Here is a 21,352-nt window from a genome sequence, read left to right on the forward strand (position 1 = left end):
AGAGCCCAGTACTCGGTCAGGTTTTGTCCCACTACACCTAGCTTCCAAGTAGCTTTCAGTGTCTTGTTCTTCCCTTGGGGCCTTACACAGCGCTAGGGAGGTGAGTAACACAGTTGACCTTTGAACACTGTGGAGGTTGGGTGTGCTGACCCCACACACAAAAATGCACATAATACTTTTGACTCCCCCAGGCACTCCTGCCTGAGTGGTTTAGTTGGTTAAGCAACTGACTCCTTATATTTGCTCAGGTTATGATCTCACAGTTTGTGAGACTGAGCCCCATGTTGGGCTTGGCACTGAGCATGGAGTCTGCTTAGGATTCTCTTTCCCTCTCTCTCTCTCTCTCTCTCTCTCTCTCTCTGTCTCTCTGCCCTCCCCGACTTGCACACACTCTCTCTCAAATAAACATTTAAAAAAATGTTTTGACTCCCCCAAACTTAACTACTAATAGCTCACTGATGACCAGAAGCCTTACCAATAACATAAACAACCATCAAACACATATTTGATATGTTATATGTATTAAGTTCTTACAATCAAGTAAGCTGGAGAAAAGAAAATGTTACAAGAAATGTTATAATCATAAGGAAGAGAAAATACATTTACAGTACTGTTCTATATTTATTGATACTATAATTTACATCATCTGTTTACCAGATGAATCATCAGTACCAACATCAGTACTGTCTTATATAATACAGAGTGCTGTATATATTACACATCTTACACTAGACATCACAAATGACAGGAAAAGGGCACCTGGGTGGCTCAGTTGGTTAAGTGACTGACTTTGGCTCAGGTCATGATCTCATGGTTTGTGAGTTGGAGACCCACGTCCAGCTCTATATTAACAGTGCAGAGCCTGCTTCAGATCGTCTGTTTTGCTCACTCTCTGCCCCTTCCCAGCTTGTGCTCTCTGTCTCAAAAATAAACATCAAAAAATGACAAGATAATATGAAAAAGAAATTCATAATTTTTTACAGGTGTAAGAATTCATGCATTGATAACAAAGCACTATAATTGCTTTATTGTAGTCTGGTGTAACTGATATGGTTGCCTCATAGTAGCCTAGCCTATACGCTAAAGAATGAATTGTTACGACACTTATATGGCATATAGTATTATAGTCATATTCATAATGCAATATTGGAAACGTTCTTAGATTTATTTTTAAAAACTGCTCACCTGCGATGATAGGCTGACATTCAGTTTCTTCAGTTATGAGAGAGAGAGGTATTCTGTATAGTTGAAAGCAAAGTTAGAAAACAGAAGACACGTGATTAATTTTATATTAAATACTCACTTTTACTCACCTTATGCCTGTGTTAGCATGGGCTGTCTGCTTCATACAAGTCTTGCATGTGGTGTTCTACATGATGACTGCTCAGGCAAGGGCAAGGACACAAAAATGTCTCAGACAGTTCTTGCCATACAGTTACTGGATTTCTACATGAAGACGCTCACACACATACACAACAGATAAGCTTATGAATCTTAAGCACAGTTGTTTACTATTCATTAATTGGAAGTGGATCATCGTGAAGGTCTTCATCCTCTTGACATTGAGTAGCCTGAGAAGGAGCACGAGGAGTTGGTCCAGCTCTCTTAGGGGATCAAGAGATGGCAGAGGTGGACAGGGAGGCAGGAGAGGTGGGCATGCTTGGTGTAAATTTACAAAAATACATCGTGATGCCTGTCTGACTTTTTGGCTTTTTCCTTCGTCTAAAAATGTTTTTATTTTTTCATTACCATTTCCTCTCCCGTCGTTTGCTCTAGTTTCAGTGCCTGAATCATAGAAGGGTCCACGTCATAAAAGAAGTCAAAAGCAGTCTCGAATAATAAGAACCCTCTGACAGCTCACCTAATGTCAATTTGTGTTCAATTTGTGTTCAGTTGTTCAAATGTGCAATTTGTCACTTTGTGTTCAGTTGTTCAGTTGTGCAAACCTCAGTTTGTTCTCTGTGTTTAAGAGTCTCTTCGGGTGCCTGGGTGGCTCATTAAGTGTCTGACTTTGGCTCAGGTCCGTGTATCAGTTTGTGAGTTTGAGCCCTGCATTGGGTTCTTTGCTGTCAGCACAGAGCCTGCTTCAGATCCTCTGCTCCTCCCCCTCTCTGCCCCTCCCCTGCTCATTCTCATTCTCTCTCTGTCTCTCTGTCTCTCTGTATCTCTTTCCCTGGAAAAATAAACTTAAAAAAAAGAATGCCATGATTTAATAAAAAAAAGTCTCTTGTGGTTTGCTACCCTCTCTCTTTTTATCTTACTTTTCCTTCCCTTCCCCTATGTTCGTCTGTTTTGTTTCTTAAGTTCCACATATGAGTGAAATCATATAAATTTGTCTCCTTCTGACTTTTTTGCCTAGCATAATACATGCTAATTCCATGCACATTGTTGTAAATGGCAAGATTTCATTCTTTGTGATTGCTCAGTAATATTCCATTGTGTCTCTGTGTACACACACACACACACACACACACCACATCTTCTTTATCCATTCATCAGTTGATGGACATTGGGGCTCCTCTCATTGTTTGGCTATTATTGATAGCACTGCAATAAACATTGGGGTGCATGTTCCCCTTTAAGCATTTTTGTACCCTTTGTATAAATACCTGGTAGTGCAATTGCTCGGCCGTAGGATAGTTCTATGTTTATTTTTTTGAGGAACCTCCATACTGTTTTCCAGGGTGGCTGCCCCAGTTTGCATTGTGACCAGTAGTGCAAAAGTGCTCCCCTTTCTCCACATGGTCTCCAACATCTGTTGTTGCTTGTGTTGTTCATTTTAGCCGTTCTGACAGGTGTGAATTGGTATCTCATTTTGATTTTGATTTTGATTTGTATTTCCCTGATGATGAGTGAGGTTAAGCATCTTTTTCATGTGTCTGTTAGCCAGCTGGAAGTGTTCTTTGGAAAAGCGTCTATTCATGTCTTTTGCCCATTTCTTCACTGGATTATTTATATTTTGGGTGTTGAGTTGGTAAGAATGTCTATTTAGGTCCTCTACCCATTTTTAAATTGAATTTTTTGGGTTTTTTGGTGTTGGGTTATGTAAGTTCTTTATATATTTTAGATATCAGTCCTTTATTGGATATATCATTTGCAAATGTTTCTTCCATTCAGTAGGTTGCCTTTTTGTTTTGTTGATGTTTTCCTTTGCTATGTAAAAGCTTTTGACTTTGGTGAAGCCCTAGTAGTTTATTTTTGCTTTTGCTTCTCCTGCTTGAGGAGATGTGTCCATAAATAAATTGCTAAGGGTGATATCCAAGAGATTACTGCCTGTTTTTTTTCTAGGAGTTTTATGGTTTCAGGTCTCACATTTAGGCGTTTGATCCGTTTGGAGTTTATGTGTATGGTGTAAGAAAGTGGTCCAATTTCATCCTTTTGCATGTAGCTCTTTAGTTCTCCCAATAGCATTTATTGAAGACTATCTTTTCCCATTGTATATGCTTGCTTCCTTTGTCATAGATTGACTGTATAGCTGTGGGTTTATTTCTGGACTCTCTATCCTGTTCTATTGATCTATGTGTCTGTATTTTGTCTATGTTTTGAATACTATAGCTTCGTAGTATATCTTAGGGTCTGGGATTGTGATATCTCCATCTTTGTTCTTTTCTCTCAAGGTTGCTTTGGCTATATGTGCGTCCATATAAATTTTAGGATAATTTTTCTAGTTCTGTGAATTATGTGATTTGTATTTTGATAGAGATTGCATTGAATCTGTAGACGGGTTAGTATTGGCATTTTAACAGTATTAATTCTTTCAATATATGAGCATGGTATATATTTCCAATTATTTTGTCTTTGTTTTCTTTCGTCAGTGTTTGAGTTTTCAGAATAGAGGTTTTGTACCTCCTTACTTAAATTTATTCCTAGGTGTTTTATGCTTTTTGGTGCAATTATAAATGGAGTTGTTTTCTTCATTTCTCTTTCTGCTACTTTAGTATTAGCGTATAGAAATACAACAGGTTTATACATATTAATTTTATATCCTGTAACATTACTGGATTCACTTATTCTAGGTTTTTGGTGGACTCTTTAGGGATTTTTTTGTGTACACTATCATGTCATCTGCTAATAGTGAAAGCTTTATTTCTTTATTACCAGTTTGTATTTCTATAACTTCTTGTCTGATTGCTGTGGCTAGGACTCTTGCAGTACCATGAAGAATAAAAGTGGTGAGAGTGGACATCCTTGTCTTGTTCCTGGTCTTAGGGATAAAGATCTTATTTTTTCACTTGTGAGTGTGATGTTAGCTGAGTTTTTCATCTATGGCCTTTGTTATGTTTAGTTTATGATCCCTTAATAATGACTTGTTAAATGTTTTTATTATGAATGGATGTTGAATTGTGTCAAATGCTTTTTCTGCTTCTGTTGGATGACCGTACTGTTTTTATATTTCCTCTTCTTAATGTACTGTATCATTTACATTTGTTAATACTGAACATCCTTGATAGAGATTGCATTGAATCTGTAGACTGCTTTGGTTAGTATTGGCATTTTAACAGTATTAATTCTTTCATCCTTGATAGAGATCCCTTGCATCCTTGGAATAAATCCCTCTTGATTGTAGTGAATGGTTTTTTTAATGTGCTGTTGAATTTGGTTTCCTAATATTTTGTTGAGGACTTTTACACCTGTGTTTATCAGGGATATTGTCCTATAGTTTTTTATACAGTGTCTTTGTCTGGTTTTAGTATCAGCATAATGCTATCTTCATAGAATGAGTTTGGGAACATTCCTTTCTCTTCTGCTTTTTGATATAATTTGAAAGAGGTATTAATTCTTCTTTAAATGTTTAGTAGAATTCCCCTGTGAAACCATCTGGTCCTGGGCTTTTTCTGTTGGGAATTTTTTGATTACCAGTTCATTTTGTTACTAGTAATTAGTCTGTTGAGATTTTCTGTTTTTTCCTTATTCATTCTGGGAAGATTATGTGTTTCTAGAAATTAGCCATTTCTTTTAGGTTGTCCATCATGTTGGTATGGGATGTTTTGGAATTGTCTCTTATAACCTTTGTATTTCTGTGGTGTCATAACACTCTTTATTTTATTTTTTTTATTAAATTTTAATTTTAATTCCAACATGGTTAATACACTGTTAAATTAGTTACAGGTGTACAGTGTAGTGATTCAACAATGCCCTTCATCACTCAGTGTTCATCACGACACATGCACTCCTTAACCCCCATCCCCTATTTCACCCATCCTTCCCTCCTGCCACCTCCCCTCTGGTAACCATCAGTTTGTTCTCTGTAGTTAAAATTCTTTCTTGGTTCATCTCTTTCTGTTTTTTCTTCTTTGCTCATTTGTTTTGTTTGTTAAATTCCCATATGAGTGAAATCATAGGGTGTTTGTCTTTCTCTGACTTATTTTGCTTAGCATAATACTCTCTAGCTCCATCCATGTCATTGCCAATGGTAAGATTTCATCCTTTTATGGCTGAATAATAGTCCATTGTATGTGTAAATACCACATCTTATTTACCCATTCATTTATAGATGGACACTTGGGCTGCTTCCAAATCTTGGATATTACAAATAATGCTGTATATATACAAATAATGCTATAATGCTATAAACAGCATTAAGAGTATATAAACAGCATAAAGAGTCATGTATCCTTTCAAATTATGTTTTTCATATTCTTTGGGTAAATACCCAGTAGTGGGATTGCTGGATCATAGAGTAGTTCTATTTTTAAATGTTTGAGCAATGCCCATATTGTCTTCCATAGTGATTGCATCCATTTGCATTCCCACCAACAGTTAAAGAGGGTTGCTTTTTCTCTACATCCTCACCTGTTGTTTCTTGTGTCCTTGATTTTAGCCATTCTGACTGGTGTGAGGCAATATCTCATTGTGATTTTGATTTTCATTACCCTGATGATGACTGATGTTGAGCATCTTTTTATGTGTTTGTTGGCCATCTGGGTGTCTTCTTTGGAGAAATGTCTGTTCCTGTCTTCTGCCCATTTTTTAATTGGGTTATGTGTTTTTTTGGGTGTTGAGTTGTATAAGTTCTTCATATATTTTGGATGCTAACTCTGTTGGATATGTCATTTACAAATAACTTCTCCCATTCAGTAGGTTGTCTTTAGTTTTGTTGATTGTTTACTTCACTTGGCAGAAGCTTTTTATTTTAAGGCAGTCCCAATAGTTTATTTTTGCTTTTGCTTCCTTTACCTCAGGAGAGCTATCTATAAAAAATGTTGTTATGGCCATTGTCAGAGAAATTACTGCCCGTGCTCTCTTCTAGGATTTTTATGGTTTCAAGTCTCATATTTATATCCTTTTAATCCATTTTGAGTTTATTTGTGTGTATGGTATAAGAAAGTGGTCCAGTTTCATTCTTTTACATGTAGCTGTCCAGTTTTCCCTATTTGTTGTCCATTTTTCAACTATTTGCTGAAGAGACTTTTTCCTGTTGCCTATTGTTTCCTCCTCTTTTGAAGATTAATTGACCATATAATTGTGGGTTTATTTCTGGGTTTTCTCTTTTGTTCTGTTGATCTGTGTGTCTATTTCTGTGCCAATACCATGGTGTTTTGATCACTACAGCTTTGTAAAATAACTTGAAGTATGTAATAGTGATACCTCCAGCTTTTTTTTTTTCAAGGTTGCTTTGGCTATTCAAGATCTTTTGTGTTTCCATACACATTTTAGGATTGTTTGTTGTAGTTCTGTGAAAAATGCTTTTGGTATTTTGATGATGATTGCAATAAATGTGTAGATTGCTTTGGGTCGTATGGACATTCTAACAATATCCTTCCAATCCATGAGCATGGAATATCTTTCCATTTCTTAGTGTCATCTCCAATTTCTTTTATCCATGTTTTATAGTTTTCAGAGTACAGGTGTTTCACTTCTTGGTTAAATTTATATCTGGCTATCTTATTATTTTTGGTGCAATTGTAAACGGGATTATTTTCTTAATATCTATTGCTGCTTCATTATGAGCGTGTAGAAATGCCACAAATTTCTGCACAATGAGTTTGTATCCTGTGACTTTATGGAATTCATTTATCAGTTCTAGTAGTATTTTTTTATTGGTGCAGACATTAGGGCTTTCTATATATAGTTTCATGTCATCTACAAATAGTGAAAGTTGAATTTCTTCCTTATCGCTTTGGTTGCAACTTATTTCTTTTTGTTGTCTGATTGCTGTGACTAGGGCTTTTAATACTATGTTGAATAAAAGTGTTGAGAGTGTACATCCTTGTCCTCTTCCTGAACTTAGGGGAAAAGCTCTCAGTTTTTCCCCCATTGACCTGTGGTGTTAGCTGTGGGTTTTTCATTTATGGTCTTTATTGTGTCTAGGCATGTTCTGTCTAAACTTGCTTTGTTGAGGTTTTTTTTAATCATGAATGGATGTTGTATGATGTCAAATGCTTTTTCTGCTTCTATTGAAAGGGTCATATGGTACTTACCCTTTCTCTTACTGAAGTGATGTATCTTGCTGGTTTATCTGTGAATATTGAACCACCCTTGCATCCCAGGAATAAATCCCACTTGATTGTGGTAAATGAATTTTTAAATGTACTGTTGGATTCAGTTTGCTAGTTTTTTGTTGAAGGTTTTTACGTCTGTGTTCATCAGAGATAGTGGTCTTTTTTGTGGTATCTTTATCTGGTTTTGGTATTAGGGTAATGCTGCCCTCATAGAATGAATTTGGAAGCTTTCCTTCCTTTTCTTTTTTTATTGAATAGTTTGAGAAGAAGATGTATTAATTCTTCTTTAAATGTTTTCATAGGGGCACCTGGGTGGCTTAGTTGGTGAAGTATACGACTTCAGTTCAGGTCATGATCTCACAGTTTGTGAGTTCAAGTCCCCCATCAGGCTCTCTGCTGTCAGCACAGAGTCTGCTTCAGATCCTCTGTCCCCCTCTCTCCCTGTTCCACCCCCCCCCCCACTCTTGTGTGCTCTCTCTCTCAAAAATAAATAAATTTTTTTTAATTTAAAAAATTGGGTGGAATTCACCTGTGTAGCTATCTGATCCTGGGCTTTTTGGGGGGATGTGGGGGGACTTTTTTGATTATTGATTCAATTTCCTTGCTGGTAATTGGTCTGTTAAAATTTTGTATTCCTGCTTCAGTTTTGGGAGGCTATATGTTTCTAGGACTTTATCCATTTCTTCTAGGTTGTCCAATTTGTTGGCATAACTTTCTCATTCTTTTACAGTTGTTTGTATTTTTGTGGTATTGGTTGTTATTTTCTTTCATTTCTGATTTTATTTCAGTCTTTTTTTTTTTTTTTTTGATGAGTCTGGCCAGACGTTTATCAATTTTGTTGATCTTTTCAGAGAACCAACTCTTTGTTTCATTGATGTGTTCTGTTGTTTTTTTAGCTTCTATATCATTTATTTCTGCTTTAATCGTTAGTATTTCCTTTCTTCTGCTGGTTTTGAGTTTTGTTTGTTCCCCTTTTTCTAGCTCCTTAAGGTGTAAGGTTAGCTTGTGTATTTGAGATTTTCCTTGCTTCTTTAGGGAGGCTTGTATTGCTATAAACTTCTCTCTTGGAAGTGCTTTTGCTACATCCCAAATGTTTTAGACATTGTGTTTTCATTTTCATTTGTTTCCATGTAATTTTTTATTTCTTTCATTTCTTCATTGACTCATTCATTGTTTAGTAGCATGTTACTTAATCCCTGTGTATTTATGGTCTTTCCAGATTTTGTCTTATGGTTGATACATAGTTTCATAATGTGGTGGTCAGAAAGGATGCATGGTATGACTTCGATCTTCTTGAATTTGTTGAGGCTGGTTTTGTGGGCTAATATGTGATCTCTTCTGGAGAATGTTCTGGGTGCACTTGAAAAGAATGTGTATCCTGTGCTTTAGGATGGAATGTTCTGAATATATCTGTTAGATTAATCTGGTCCAGTGTCATTCAAAGCCTTTGGTTTCCTCGTTGGTTTTCTCTTTGGACAATCTGTCCATTGATGCAAGTGGGGAGTTACAGTCCCCTAGTATTACTGTATTATTAATAATTAGTTCCTTTATGTTTGTTATTAACTGTTTAATCTACTTGGGTGCTCCCATGATGAGTGTGTAAATGTTTACAACTGTTCTATCTTCGTGTTGGATTGTTTCCATTATTTTATAGTGCCCTTCTTTGTCTCTTGTTGCAGTCTTTGTTTAAAGTGTAGTTTATCTGGGCCGCCTGGGTGGCGCAGTCAGTTAAGCGTCCGACTTCAGCCAGGTCACGATCTCGCGGTCCGTGAGTTCGAGCCCCGCGTCAGGCTCTGGGCTGATGGCTCAGAGCCTGGAGCCTGTTTCCGATTCTCTGTCTCCCTCTCTCTCTGACCCTCCCCCGTTCATGCTCTGTCTCTCCCTGTCCCAAAAATAAATAAACGTTGAAAAAAAAATTTTTTTTTAAATAAAAAAAATAAAAATAAATAAATAAATAAATAAAGTGTAGTTTATCTGATGTAAGTATTGCCACTCCAGCTTTTTTTCCTGGCATCCATTTACATGATAAATGTTTCTCCATCCCCCCCTTTCCATCTACAGGCATCTTTAGGTCTGGTGAGTCTTTCATAGGCAACATATAGGTGGATCTTGTTTTTTTTTATCCACTGACATCCTGTGCCTTTTGAGTGGAGCATTTAGTGCAATTACATGCATTCTAATTATTGATAAGTTTTTATTGCCAGTTTGTTACTTGTTTTTTTGGTTGTTTTTGTAGGTTTTCTCTGATCCTTTTCTTGTTCTCTTTCATGATTTGCTTGTTTTATTTAGTGATACACTTGGATTCCGTTCTCTTTATTCTTTGCACATCTCTTACTGGTTTTTGATTTGTGGTTACCATTAGATTTGCATATAATCTTTTCTGCATATAGCAGTCTATATTAAATTAAGGATCACTTAAGTTTGAACACATTTTTCAGTCCTTTCCATGTTTTAGGTATATAGTTGTGATATTTTACATCCTTTTACTCTGTGAATCCCTTGACTGATTTTTTACAGAAATACTGATTTTTACTGCTTTTGTGTTCCCTACCTTTTATACCCTGCCTTATGGTCTTTCCTTTCCACTCAGTCCCTTTTAATGTTTCTTGTAGCGCTGGTTTAGTGGTCGTGAAATTGTTTAGTTTTTGTTTGAGAAACTTTTTATCTTTCCTTCTATTCTGAATGATAGCTTTCCTGGAAAGAGTATTTTTGGCTTCAGACTTTTTTCTGTCAGCACCTTGAATATATCATGCCACTCCCTTCTGGTCTGCAAAGTGTCTGCTGAAATATCTGCTGATAGCCTAATGGGGTTTCCTTTGTATGTAACTGTCTCCTTTTCTCTTGCTGCTTTAAAAGTTTTTTGTTTTTTTTTTACTATCAGGAAAATTTTATTTTTATTTTTATTTTTGATAACATACATATTTTTTAAATTTAAATCCAACTGAGTTAACATACAGTGTAATAATGATTTCAGGAATAGAATCTAGTGATTCAGAACTTACGTATAACACCCAGTGCTCATCCCAACAAGTGCCCTTCTTAATGCCCATCTCCCATTTAGCCTATCCCCTGATCCAGCACCCCACCAGCAACCCTCACTTTGTTCTCTGTATTTAAGAGTCTCTTAAGGTTTGTCTCCCTCTCTGTTTTTGTCTTAGGTTTGCTTCCCTTTCCCTGTGTTCATCTGTATTGTTTCTTAAATTCCACATATAAGTGAAATCATATATTTGTCTTTGTCTGACGGACTTATTTCACTTAGCATAATACATTCTAGATCCATCCATGTTGTTGCAAATAGCAAGATTTCATTCTTTTTGATCTCCCAGTAATATTCTTGTGTGTGTGTGTGGGTGTACACACAGTAGAATATATTGTGTGTATACATAAACAAACACACACACACACACACACACACCACATCTTCTTTATCTGTTCATCAGTTGATGGACGTTAGGGCTCTTTCCATAATTTGGCTATTGTCGATAGTGTTGCTATAAACTTTGAGGTGCATGTTCCCCTTTGAATCAACATTCCTGGATCCTTTGGATAAATGCCTAGTAGTGCAACTACTGGATAATAGGTAAAAAACAATTTTCCTTTCATAACTACCTTTTGTAATCTTGATTCTCCTGTGTCTTGTTATGGACTTCGTTTGCTTGATTTTGTTGGTGGATCTCTGTGCCTCCTGGATCTGGATATCTGTTTCCTCCCCCCGATTAGAGAAATTTTCAGCTAGTATTTCTTCAAAGAAATTTTCTGCCCCATTTTCTCTTCTCTTTCTGGGATCCCCATAATGTAACTGTTATTATGCTTGATGAAGTCACTGAGTTCCCTAATTTATTGTAATTTTGCATAATTTTTCCCTCTCATTTGTTCAGTTTGATTACATTCCATTACTTTGCCCATTACTGTTTTCAAGTCCGGTTAGTATATTTCTGATCATTTTTTTTTTAAATCTCTATAATGTTACTTATATCTGTTATGTTTAGGTCTCTTATGGTTTTGTGCTGTTCTTTCATTTGTGATACATTCCTCTGTCTCCTCATTTTGTCTCACTCTCTGTGTTAGGAATGTCAGTTACATCTCTTACTATTAAAGTAGTGAGCAGGATGTGCCCTTTTTTCTAGGTGGCACTGCTCCTCCTCCACAGGAGATGTACAGCCACCACCAGGGACTGGGGCCAGCCAGGGCCCTTCTGCTAACCACAGGAAACAAGGTTGCAGTTTTAACAAGTGCATGCATCCTCTGCAAGAGGTTGGGATATGTGGTTTTGGCAAGGTTTGCCAGGGTCGTCAGGGGGAAGGGATCTGCAGCCCAGGGACTGAGGGAGTGCTGGTTGGAGGGGCAGGGTGTCGTGTAAGCAAGTCGGGTAGTGAATTTGGACACTGCACTGTTCTCACAGGTGGCTAGGTACTTTTACTGGGATCGGGGGAAGGAAATGGCACCTGCCAGTTCCTTTGTTCCTGGAGGAATCCCGCAGCTGACTGAGACCAGTAACTAACTCTCCCTCTGGTAAGCCCCAGATGCCTTTTAAAAGGCTGTTTGCTGTGCTGTCTCTTTAAAAGCAGGGACCCAGCTTCCTATCACTCTCTGGGCTTTCCCAGAGCCTAGCCTTTTCCTTTTCAAAGTTGTAGGCTTTAAGTTCGGCTGATTGTAAGCACTCAGGAAATTCAGTTCCTATAATTTTTAAAGCCAAATGCCATATGGATTCTTCTTCCTCTTGGAGGCTCCTCAATATGATAGCCTGTTTCTTACCCCCTCTCTGTGGCTATGGCTCCCTCCCTCAGGCGGTCAGTCCCACAATATTTAAGTTCCCAGCATGTCTTTGCCCTTTCTACCCTCTTCAGTGTGGCCTCTTCTGTACATTTAAGGTATGGAATTTGTTTGGTCAGGCTTTGGGTCATTTTCTGGATTGTTGGCACTGATATGAGTGTTATCTAGGTGTATCTGATGGATTAGGCGAGTTTAGGGTCCTCCTACTCTGCCATCTAACCAAGAAGTCTCATCTTCAATTTTTAAAAAAATTTTAAATGTTTGTTTTTGAGAGAGAGAGAGAGAGAGAGAGAGAGAGTGCTTGAGTGAGGAGAGGGGCAGAGAAATAAGGAGACACAGATTCCAAAACAGGCTCCAGGCTCTGAGCCATCAGCACAGAGCCAGACATGGGGCTCAAACTCACAAACCGTGAGATCATGACCTGAGCTGAAGTCGGACGGTTAACCGAATGAGTCACCCAGGTGCCCCTCCTCTTCATTTTTTAATTTTATTTGAGTCCTTTCTTTTTTTTCATGATGAATCTCCTAAAGGTCTGTCTGTTGTGTTTTTTTTTTTTTTAAAGAACCAGCTGTTAATTTCATTGATTTTTTTTTGTATTGTGTTTTTAGTCTCTATTTTATTTGTGGTCTTATTTTTAATATTTGGTTTGTTTGCTTTTGGTTTTTGTTTTACTAACTTTGGGCGTTGTTCTTTTTCTAGCTCCTTTAGATGTAAGGTCAAATTGTTTCAGATTTTTCTTGTTTCTTGAGGTAGACCTGTATTGCTATAAACTTGCCTCTTAGAACTGCTTTTTCTTAATCCCAAAGATTTCGAATCATTTTGTTTTTATTTTCATTTGCCTCTTGGTATTTTTAAATTTCCTCTTTGACTTCTTGGTTGACCTGTTGGTTGTTTAATAACATTTGTTTAGCCTCCTCTTTTTTGTGGGTTTTCCAGTTTTTTTTTTATTATAATTGATTTCTAGTTTCCTATACTTTCACATAGATGTTTGATATTATTCCATTGTTCTTACATTTATTGAGACTTGTTTCAGATCATGTGGTCTCCATGTGATCTGTCCTGGAGAATGTTCCACGAGCACTTGAAAAGAGGCACAAGAACCAGACACAAATAGCAAAAATCCCATATCCTAGAAGGAAAACAGGTGTAAGTACCCTAAATGGGCTGAACAGTCTTGTCGTTGTAGGAAACATTCCAGAAGTCAAGTTCTCAGACACCAGCCAGTGGCCAACCCTACAAACAGGTTGTTCTAAAGTTTGCAATATCTGACCTTAACTCTGTTCAGTTCAAAGTACTTTCTAATTTCTTTTTTTATTTCTTCTTTGGTCCATGGGCTATTTAAAGTGTGTTTTTTACTTTCCAATTATTTAGGAATTTTATAGATTTCTGTTACTGGTTTCTAATTTTATGTGGTCAAGATAACATAATTTCTGTGATTTGAATCCATTTAAAATTACTGAGACGTGTTTTATAGCCAGATGCACATCTGTTTAATTAACATTCAAATTCATTTGAAAGGTTATGTATTCTATTGTTGTTGAGTAGTGTCCTATAAATGCCAGTGAGGGTCAACGTGGTTGATAGCATTCTCCATATCTTCTGTGTTTTACTACTTACTTTCTAGTTCAGTCATGGGCTATAAGCAGCATTAAGATCCTTCTCTGTGATTGTGAACGTTGTCTGTTTCTCCCTTTAAATCTATCAAATTTTGTTTCTTGTTTTTTGAAGCTCTGTTGTTAAGTAATGTAGATAAATGATTAGTCTTTCTGATGAACTGATGCTTTTATCATTATGAAAAATCCAACTTGATATCTGGTAATACTCTATCTTAAAATCTATTTTAGTTGATATTAGTATAGCCATTCATTCTAGCCTTCTTAAATTTGTTTTCATGATGTATCTATTCCCATCCATTTACTTTGAATCTGTGTCTATTTGAGGTATATTTCTTATGGACAGCATATTGTTGGGGTTTGATTTTTATCAGTTCTGACCATCTCTGTGTCTTCATTGGAATGTTTAATTCATTAACTTTTAATGTAACTATGAATATGGTTGGGTTTGGGTTTACCATTTTTTTTGCTATTTGTACTTCTGTTTTGTTTTTGTTTTCTCTGTTTCTTTATACAGTCCTTTTAGATTAAACAACTTTTATTTTATTTTATTTTTATTCTTTTAAATGTTTATTTTTGAGGGAGAGAGAGAGAGACAGAACATGAGTCGGGGAGGGGCAGAGAGAGAGGGGGGACACAGAATCTGAAGCAGGCTCCAGGCTCTGAGCTGTCAGCACAGAGCCCGACGCGGGGCTCGAACTCACAGACCACAAGATCATGACCTGAGCCGAAGCCAGACGCTCAACTGACTGAGCCACCCAGGCACCCCTAGATTAAGCAACTTTTAAAGCGCTGTTTTAGTTATCTACTGGCTTTTTGTTAAATCTCTTTGGATTTCTTTAATGGTTGATCTAGGGATTACTATAACCTTAACTTTACATGGTCTAGTTAACCCAATATTGCACCAATTCTTGTGAAACATAGAAACCTTGCAACTGTCTATTTACCAACTCTCCTTCCTATCCTTTATGCTATAATTTTCATGTATATTATAAACCCCATAAGAGAGTGCTGCTTTTTTTGCCCTGAACATACATTTTAAAAAATTAAGAGAAATTTTTTCTAGTATTTACCCAAGTATCTGCCGTATCTGAGCACTAAAGATTGATGAGAAGACAGCATGAACACTTATTCTGTCCTTCCACCCTATCTCTTTTCAGTTCTGTCCCCTTAGGCAAATCCCCTCAACACTTGGTCCCGGTGCCTCCTCCCTCTGACATGTCAGTAGATGTCTTAACTGCCTACAGGCTGTGGACTAAACCAGTCTCCCACACACCCCTCAACTCTTGGATCTCTAGTTCTTTTTTTTTTTTTTTTTTGGATATATGATCAGACATGATTTCTTATTTAAGGGTAGTTGACATACAGTGTTACATTAGTTTCAGGTATACAACATAACCATTCCACAACTATATACATTATGCTATGCTGACAAGTATAGCTACCATCTGTCAACATATAATGCTATTACCGTACCATTGACTCTATTTCCTGTGCTGTACCTTTTATCCTTGTGACTTATTTAACTCTAACTGGAAGCCTGTACTTCCTACTCCCCTTCACTCGATTTGTTTGTCCCCCCACCCTCTTCCCATCTGGCAGCCACCAGTTTATTCTCTGTGTTTATAGGTCTGTTTCTGATTTATTTGTTTGTTCATTTGTTTTGTTTTTGATTCCACATGAGTGAAATCAGATGGTGTTTGTCTTTCTGTCTGACTTACTTAGCATAATACCCTCTAGTTCCATCCATGTGGTTGCAAATGGCAAGATTTCATTCCTTTTTTATGGCTGAATAATATTCCTGTGTGTGTGTGTGTGTGTGTGTGAGAGAGAGAGAGAGAGAGAGAGAGAGAGAGAGAGAGATCTTCTCTGTCCATTCCTCTGCTGATGGACGCTGAGGTTGCTTCCGTATATTGGGTGTTGTAAATAATGCTGCAATAAACATATAGGAACATACGTCTTTTCAAGTTAGTGTTTTCATTTTCTTTGGGTACACATCCAGTAGTGGAATTTCTGGTTTCTGTTGTAATTCTATTTTTAATTTTTTGAGAAACCTCGATTATTTTCCACAATTTCTGTGCCAATTTACATTCCCACCAACTGTGCATGAAGATTGCCTTTCCTCCACATCCTCACCAACATGTGTTATTTCTTGTTTTTTTGTTACTAGCCATGCTAACAGGTGTGAGGTGCTATCTTATTGTGATTTTGATTTGCATTTCCCTAATGATTAGTGATGTTAAGCATCTTTTCCTGTGTCTGTGGGTGTTCTCTGTGTCTTCTTTGGAAAAAGGTCTATTCAGGTCCTCTGCCTATTTTTAAATCAGATTATTTGTTATTTTGGTGTTGAATTGTGTAAGTTCTTTATATAGTTTAGATATTAACCCCTTTTCAGTGCATCATTTGCAAATATCTTCTCTCATTTACTAGGTTACCTTTTCATTTCATTGATGTTTTCCTTTGCTCTACAAAAGCCTTTAATTATGGTGTGGTCCCCAGTAGTTTACTTTTGTTTTTGCTTCCGTTGGCTGAGGAGACATATCCAGAAAAATGTTTCTTCGTGTGTTGCTTATGTGTTCTTCTAAGGAGTTTTATGGTTCCAGGTCTCACATTTAGGTTAATCCCTTGGGTGTTAATTTTTGTGTATGGTGTAGCAAAGCTGTCCAGTTTCATTCTTTTGCATGTAGCTGTCCAGTGTGTCCAGCACCATTTATTGAAGAGACTGTCTTCCCCCCCATTGTGTATTCTTGCCTTCTTTGTTGTAGGTTAATTGACCATATACACATAAGTTTATTTCTGCACTCTCTATCCTGTTACATTGACCTGTGTATCTCATTTTGTGCTAGTACCATACTGTTATGATTATTAGATTATTATAGCTTTGTAGCATATCTTGAAATCTGGGATTGTGATACCTCCAGCTTTGTTCTTCTTTTTCAAGATTGCTTTGGCTATTTGAGGTCTTTTCTGGCTCCATACAAATTTTAGTATTGTTTGTTCTGGTTCTGTGAGGTATGCTTTTGGTGTTTTAATAGGGATTACATTAAATCTGTAGATTGCTTTGGGTAGTATGCACGTATTCACAATATTTTTCCATTTGTGTTGTCTTCAGTTTCATTCATCAGTGTTCTATAGTTTTCAAAGTGTAGGTCTTCTACCCCCTTGGTTTATCCTAGGTATTTTGTTCTTTTTGATGGATTTGTAAATGGAGTTGTTTTCTTCATTTGTTATTCTCCCGCATCATTGTTATCATATGGAAATGCAACAGATTTCTGTATTTTGTGTCCTGCAACTTTACTGAATTTATTTATTTTAATAGCTTCTGGTGGAACCTTTAAGGTTTTCTATGTATAGTGTCCTGACACCTGCATATAATGACAGTTTGACTTTTTCCTTACCATTTGGATGTCTCTTACTTCTTGTCTGATTGGTGTGTGTGGGACTTCTATTAGTAGGTCAAATGAAAGTGCTGAGAGTGGACCTCCTTGTTGTGTTCCTGACCATAAGGTAAAGCTCTCACTTTTTCACCACTGAGTGTGATGTTAGTTGTGTTTGTCATCTATGGCTTATATGATGTTGAGGTATAGTATCTTGAAACGTACATTGCTGTGAGTTACTGTCATGAATAGATGTTGAATTTTGTCAAATGCTTTGTTTGCAACTGCTGAGATGATAATGTGATTTTTTCTTTTTCATTTTGTCCCTTTGGTGTATCATGTTGATTGATTTGCAGATTTTGAATTATTTTTGTATCCTTGGAATAAATTCCACTTGATCCTGGTGAATGATCCTTTTAATACATTGTTGAATTCACTTTGCTAATATTTTGTTGAAGATTTTTGCATCTGTGTTCAGCAGGGTTATTGGTCTGTAGTATGTTGTTGTTTTTTGTTTTGTTTTGTTTTTTGTTTTTTTACTGTCTTTGGCTTTGGTATCAGGGTATTGCTGGCCTCATAGAATGTATTAGGAAGATTTCTTTCCCCTTCTCTCTCTCTCTCTCTCTTTTTTTTTTTTTTTGGAATAGTTTGAGAAGAATAGGTATTAATTCATCTGAAATGTTTGATAGACTTCACCTGTGAATCTATCTTAGGCTCTCTAATTCTTGAGAAATTGCCTTGTTAATGTGGATTTTTAGATGTTGGAATAGTGCCCGGGAGACAGAACATTCCCATCCCAGAAAAGTATCAAATAGCTGCCACATGTGTGATGATTTACATGTTATGCCATTGCCCTGATGAGGTCACTAAGGAAGCACCAGCTGTGTCTCTAGGAGTTTCTCTTGATAAGAGTTCTTGGTAGGGTGGTAAACAGTCCCTTATGATTGTACTACATTATCTTCTCTACTGCAGCAGACCCATGTGCAGTGGCATGGCCAGTAGTTTGATCTCTTGAGGAAGGCTACGTGTCCAAGGGTTCTGTGAGAATGTGGTGATGAGGCTCCATGTGAATAGCTGCAGGAAGGGAGGATCAGGTGAGATGAGTGGACCAGTCTAAATGATCCCAAATTGTTACCTGGACAGGACCAAAACTGTAACAGAAAATGCTTCAGTTTTAAGTCTCTTTGGGTTTCCAGCTGCTTTAAGACATGAATTTTAGATACTTTTTCCTGGCACATCTTCAGCATAATACCATCAGAATCTGTAGAATTGAAAGATTGGGAAAAGAGGAAATGAAACCCCATCTGTCTGTTGAAAGTTGAGGATGTATCTCATGACTGTATTTGATGCCATCTGTTCCTATGTCCTTTCGGTCAGCCAGGCCACCCCAGAAAATTCAGTGCCCTCCTACAGCTAGCCTCTCATCACCAGACTCCACTCAGAGCCATTACTGACCGAAGAAAGAGGTACAGTTACAGCCTTCTAGTAACGATGTTCCTTGCTTCGGCCTGAGTGGCATTGTTATTGTGCCTGGAAGGTAAAAAAAGGCTGTCCCTACCACATGGGATTTATATACTTTTTAAAAATTATGAATCCTGATTGATTCACCCATCATGTTACCCCTTTTCAGGGCAAAGGAGCACTGTGTAATGCCCCTCTTGTGTCTTCATTCTTAAGGGAGCATTTCATTTCCAGTCCAAATTAGATTAATGGTCTCGTTTACTAGCATAGACTGGCAGCTTAGGACCAGAAATGGCAGCAGTGACCCAGAAGTGAGAGGCACAGGCAGCATAGGGCTGTGCAGAGTCCCACTGGGAATTAGGAGCTAGCGATGGTGGCTGGGAACCCTGTCAGACACTCTTGAACATGCACCCATCCATCTGACACAAGCAGGAACTAAGCTTAAAAGGGCCTGCCAGGTCCAGCCAGCTGCTGGCTGGTCATTGTGACTTCCACAGCCCCTCCAGCTCATGGGGTGCTACTTCTGCCCGTATTCTTCTCCCCTGAAGCCATGGCATTTGGGAGGTCAAGGATGGGCACATGGCTCATAACTCTGTTTCCCACATTTGGGGCGCTCCTGGATCTCAACTGTTGGCATATCTAGTTGCTACCTAACCTATTCATACTTGTTTTTCTTTAGAAAGAGTCACTTTTAAAACTTTGTATAACCATAATAATTAAAGTGGAATACCAAAATCACTAGCCACAATGGAAGGTAACAGTAAATATAGATATCCTAGAGAAAGACCATCCATGTATCAAATTCTTTACAAAGTGTTAGGTGTTAAACATAATAGCACCACCCTGAGGCTTTCCCCTTGATATACTCAGAAGGCTTGGGAAAATGCTGAAGGGTAAATGACTTGAATATATGAGGCAAGGTTATTTAGCATCATATTTTGGAATTCCCTAAACTTTTTAACCCTCACCATCCCACCCCTTGCAAAATACTGTCTTTGGCACTTCTGAACCAGCTTACTGAAACTATATCTCTTCTATTCTCGGTCACATCCCTGGTACCGAAAACATTACCCAACACATAGTATACACTCAACAAACACTTAATGAATAGATCCATTGTGACAGTACTTGGTTTTTGTCCCCTGTTATACAGTAAAGCATTTGAAAGCAGGGACTCTGTTCTAACCATCTTTGTGTCTTAGGCCCAATAAATATTTCTGGAGTTGAACTAGAAAATGAGGTATCAGCTAGAAAATGGCCTTTTTCTCCTGGGAGTGGTTGTTCACAAATGTAAACAGAGATTCTAATGAACAGCATTTTCAGAACCTCAGGACACACAGTGATAAAGCTGTTTTACTCTTTTGTTCTCTCATTATTACTAATTTTTCCTTTGTGCTGTCCTCTCTCTGCAGTAGCTATCAAAGGGCCTGATTTACAAAGCAAAGGTCCTGCTGCTTGCTTCTGTCTTAGGCTAATCACAGTGCAACAGAGGCCCCCAGTGTCATTAAACACTTCAGTGACTCTGTTGAGCACTAGTGGAACATGGGTGGGAAACTGTGATCTTTGCAGTTTCCTCATTCTCTTGACAAAATTGAGTAGGCACAGCAGTTTCCACATAAAAGTGTTTCACCAAAGTGCCATCAGTCTGTGACAATTCTTTAAGAGGAAGAAACTTTAAGGAAAATGAAATCTCCTTCGGAAGCTCTTTATATGTTTCTCTTTGTCACTGAGCGGTGAGGGGACACAGGCCAAGCAAATGATGGCATAAAAGTGAGAAACACAGCACATGGGAGCACACCACATATGCTCAGCGTATGCTTTAAAGGAAATGGTTTTTGTAAACTAAAATCAGTCCTGAAATAATAAACAATGGAAACATCCCTGAATCCAGATTCTCCACAAACAAGATACATCTCTGAAAGAGAAGGTAAAGGGAACAAGTGTTATCTGGGCACCCACCATGGGCTAGTCCAGTGGTTCTCAAAGAAAGGCTAACTAACTTGGATGTAAATTAAAAAAAAAAAAAAAAAAAAGCCACTGGATCAGCTGCCTCAGCCTCACAGGGAACTTGTTAGAAACACAAATTCTCAGGCCCCAGCCCAGATCTACTGAAACAGAAACGGTGGGGGTGGAGCCAAGCCCTGTGCTTTCACAAGCCTTCCAGGTAATTCTGGTAAAAGGCCAGCTTGGAAGCTACTGGGCTGGGCATTTTACACACATTATTTCATTTGATCTAGACTCTAAATAGTAGGCGTTGGTCCCCGTTTACCCATAAGGAAACTGAGACTCAGTAAAGTTCATAATGTACCAGGTTTATACCTCTAGAAATGGAGATATTAAGACATCTGTTGGCATGCCTGAGACTTTTCCACCTAAATCAGTGATTTTTCAACTCAGTGTAATGTTAAAATCACCTAGAGATTAACTGTTAAAATATGGATTCTCATACTCACTCAGTGAGTCTGGAGAGTCTGAGAGTCGGTAGTTCTGACAAGCACCCAGGTGTCAGCCAAGTTGCTGGTGCCCAGAGCACTGTGAGTATGGGGTTCTCGTGTATTACAACATGGCCTCCAGATCCACAGCCTTGGCCTCATCTGGGAACTTTAACGTTAGAAATCCAGATTCTAGGCTTCCCCCAGAACTGGTGCATCAGAAACTCTGGGGATGGCCCCCTGCCCCTGTTTGA

The 21,352-nt window shown here is 37.8% G+C and overlaps 1 protein-coding gene and 1 long non-coding RNA gene across 10 annotated transcripts in view; one reads left to right on the forward strand and one right to left on the reverse strand.

Annotated features, from left to right (window-relative positions):
• PDE8B (phosphodiesterase 8B) overlaps nt 1–21,352 on the forward strand; it is a 265,652-nt gene that overhangs the window by 203,405 nt on the left and 40,895 nt on the right. The gene's annotated exons all lie outside the window — the stretch shown is intronic.
• LOC128315984 (uncharacterized) lies at nt 1,186–21,250 on the reverse strand. The gene is made up of 3 exons (XR_008299263.1): nt 21,120–21,250; nt 18,341–18,466; nt 1,186–1,238 (listed from the first exon to the last, which is right to left on the reverse strand). It is a non-coding gene; the product is annotated as an uncharacterized LOC128315984 (long non-coding RNA).

The sequence above is a fragment of the Acinonyx jubatus genome, chromosome A1 (genome assembly GCF_027475565.1).
Source record: "Acinonyx jubatus isolate Ajub_Pintada_27869175 chromosome A1, VMU_Ajub_asm_v1.0, whole genome shotgun sequence".
NCBI lineage: Eukaryota > Metazoa > Chordata > Mammalia > Carnivora > Felidae > Acinonyx > Acinonyx jubatus.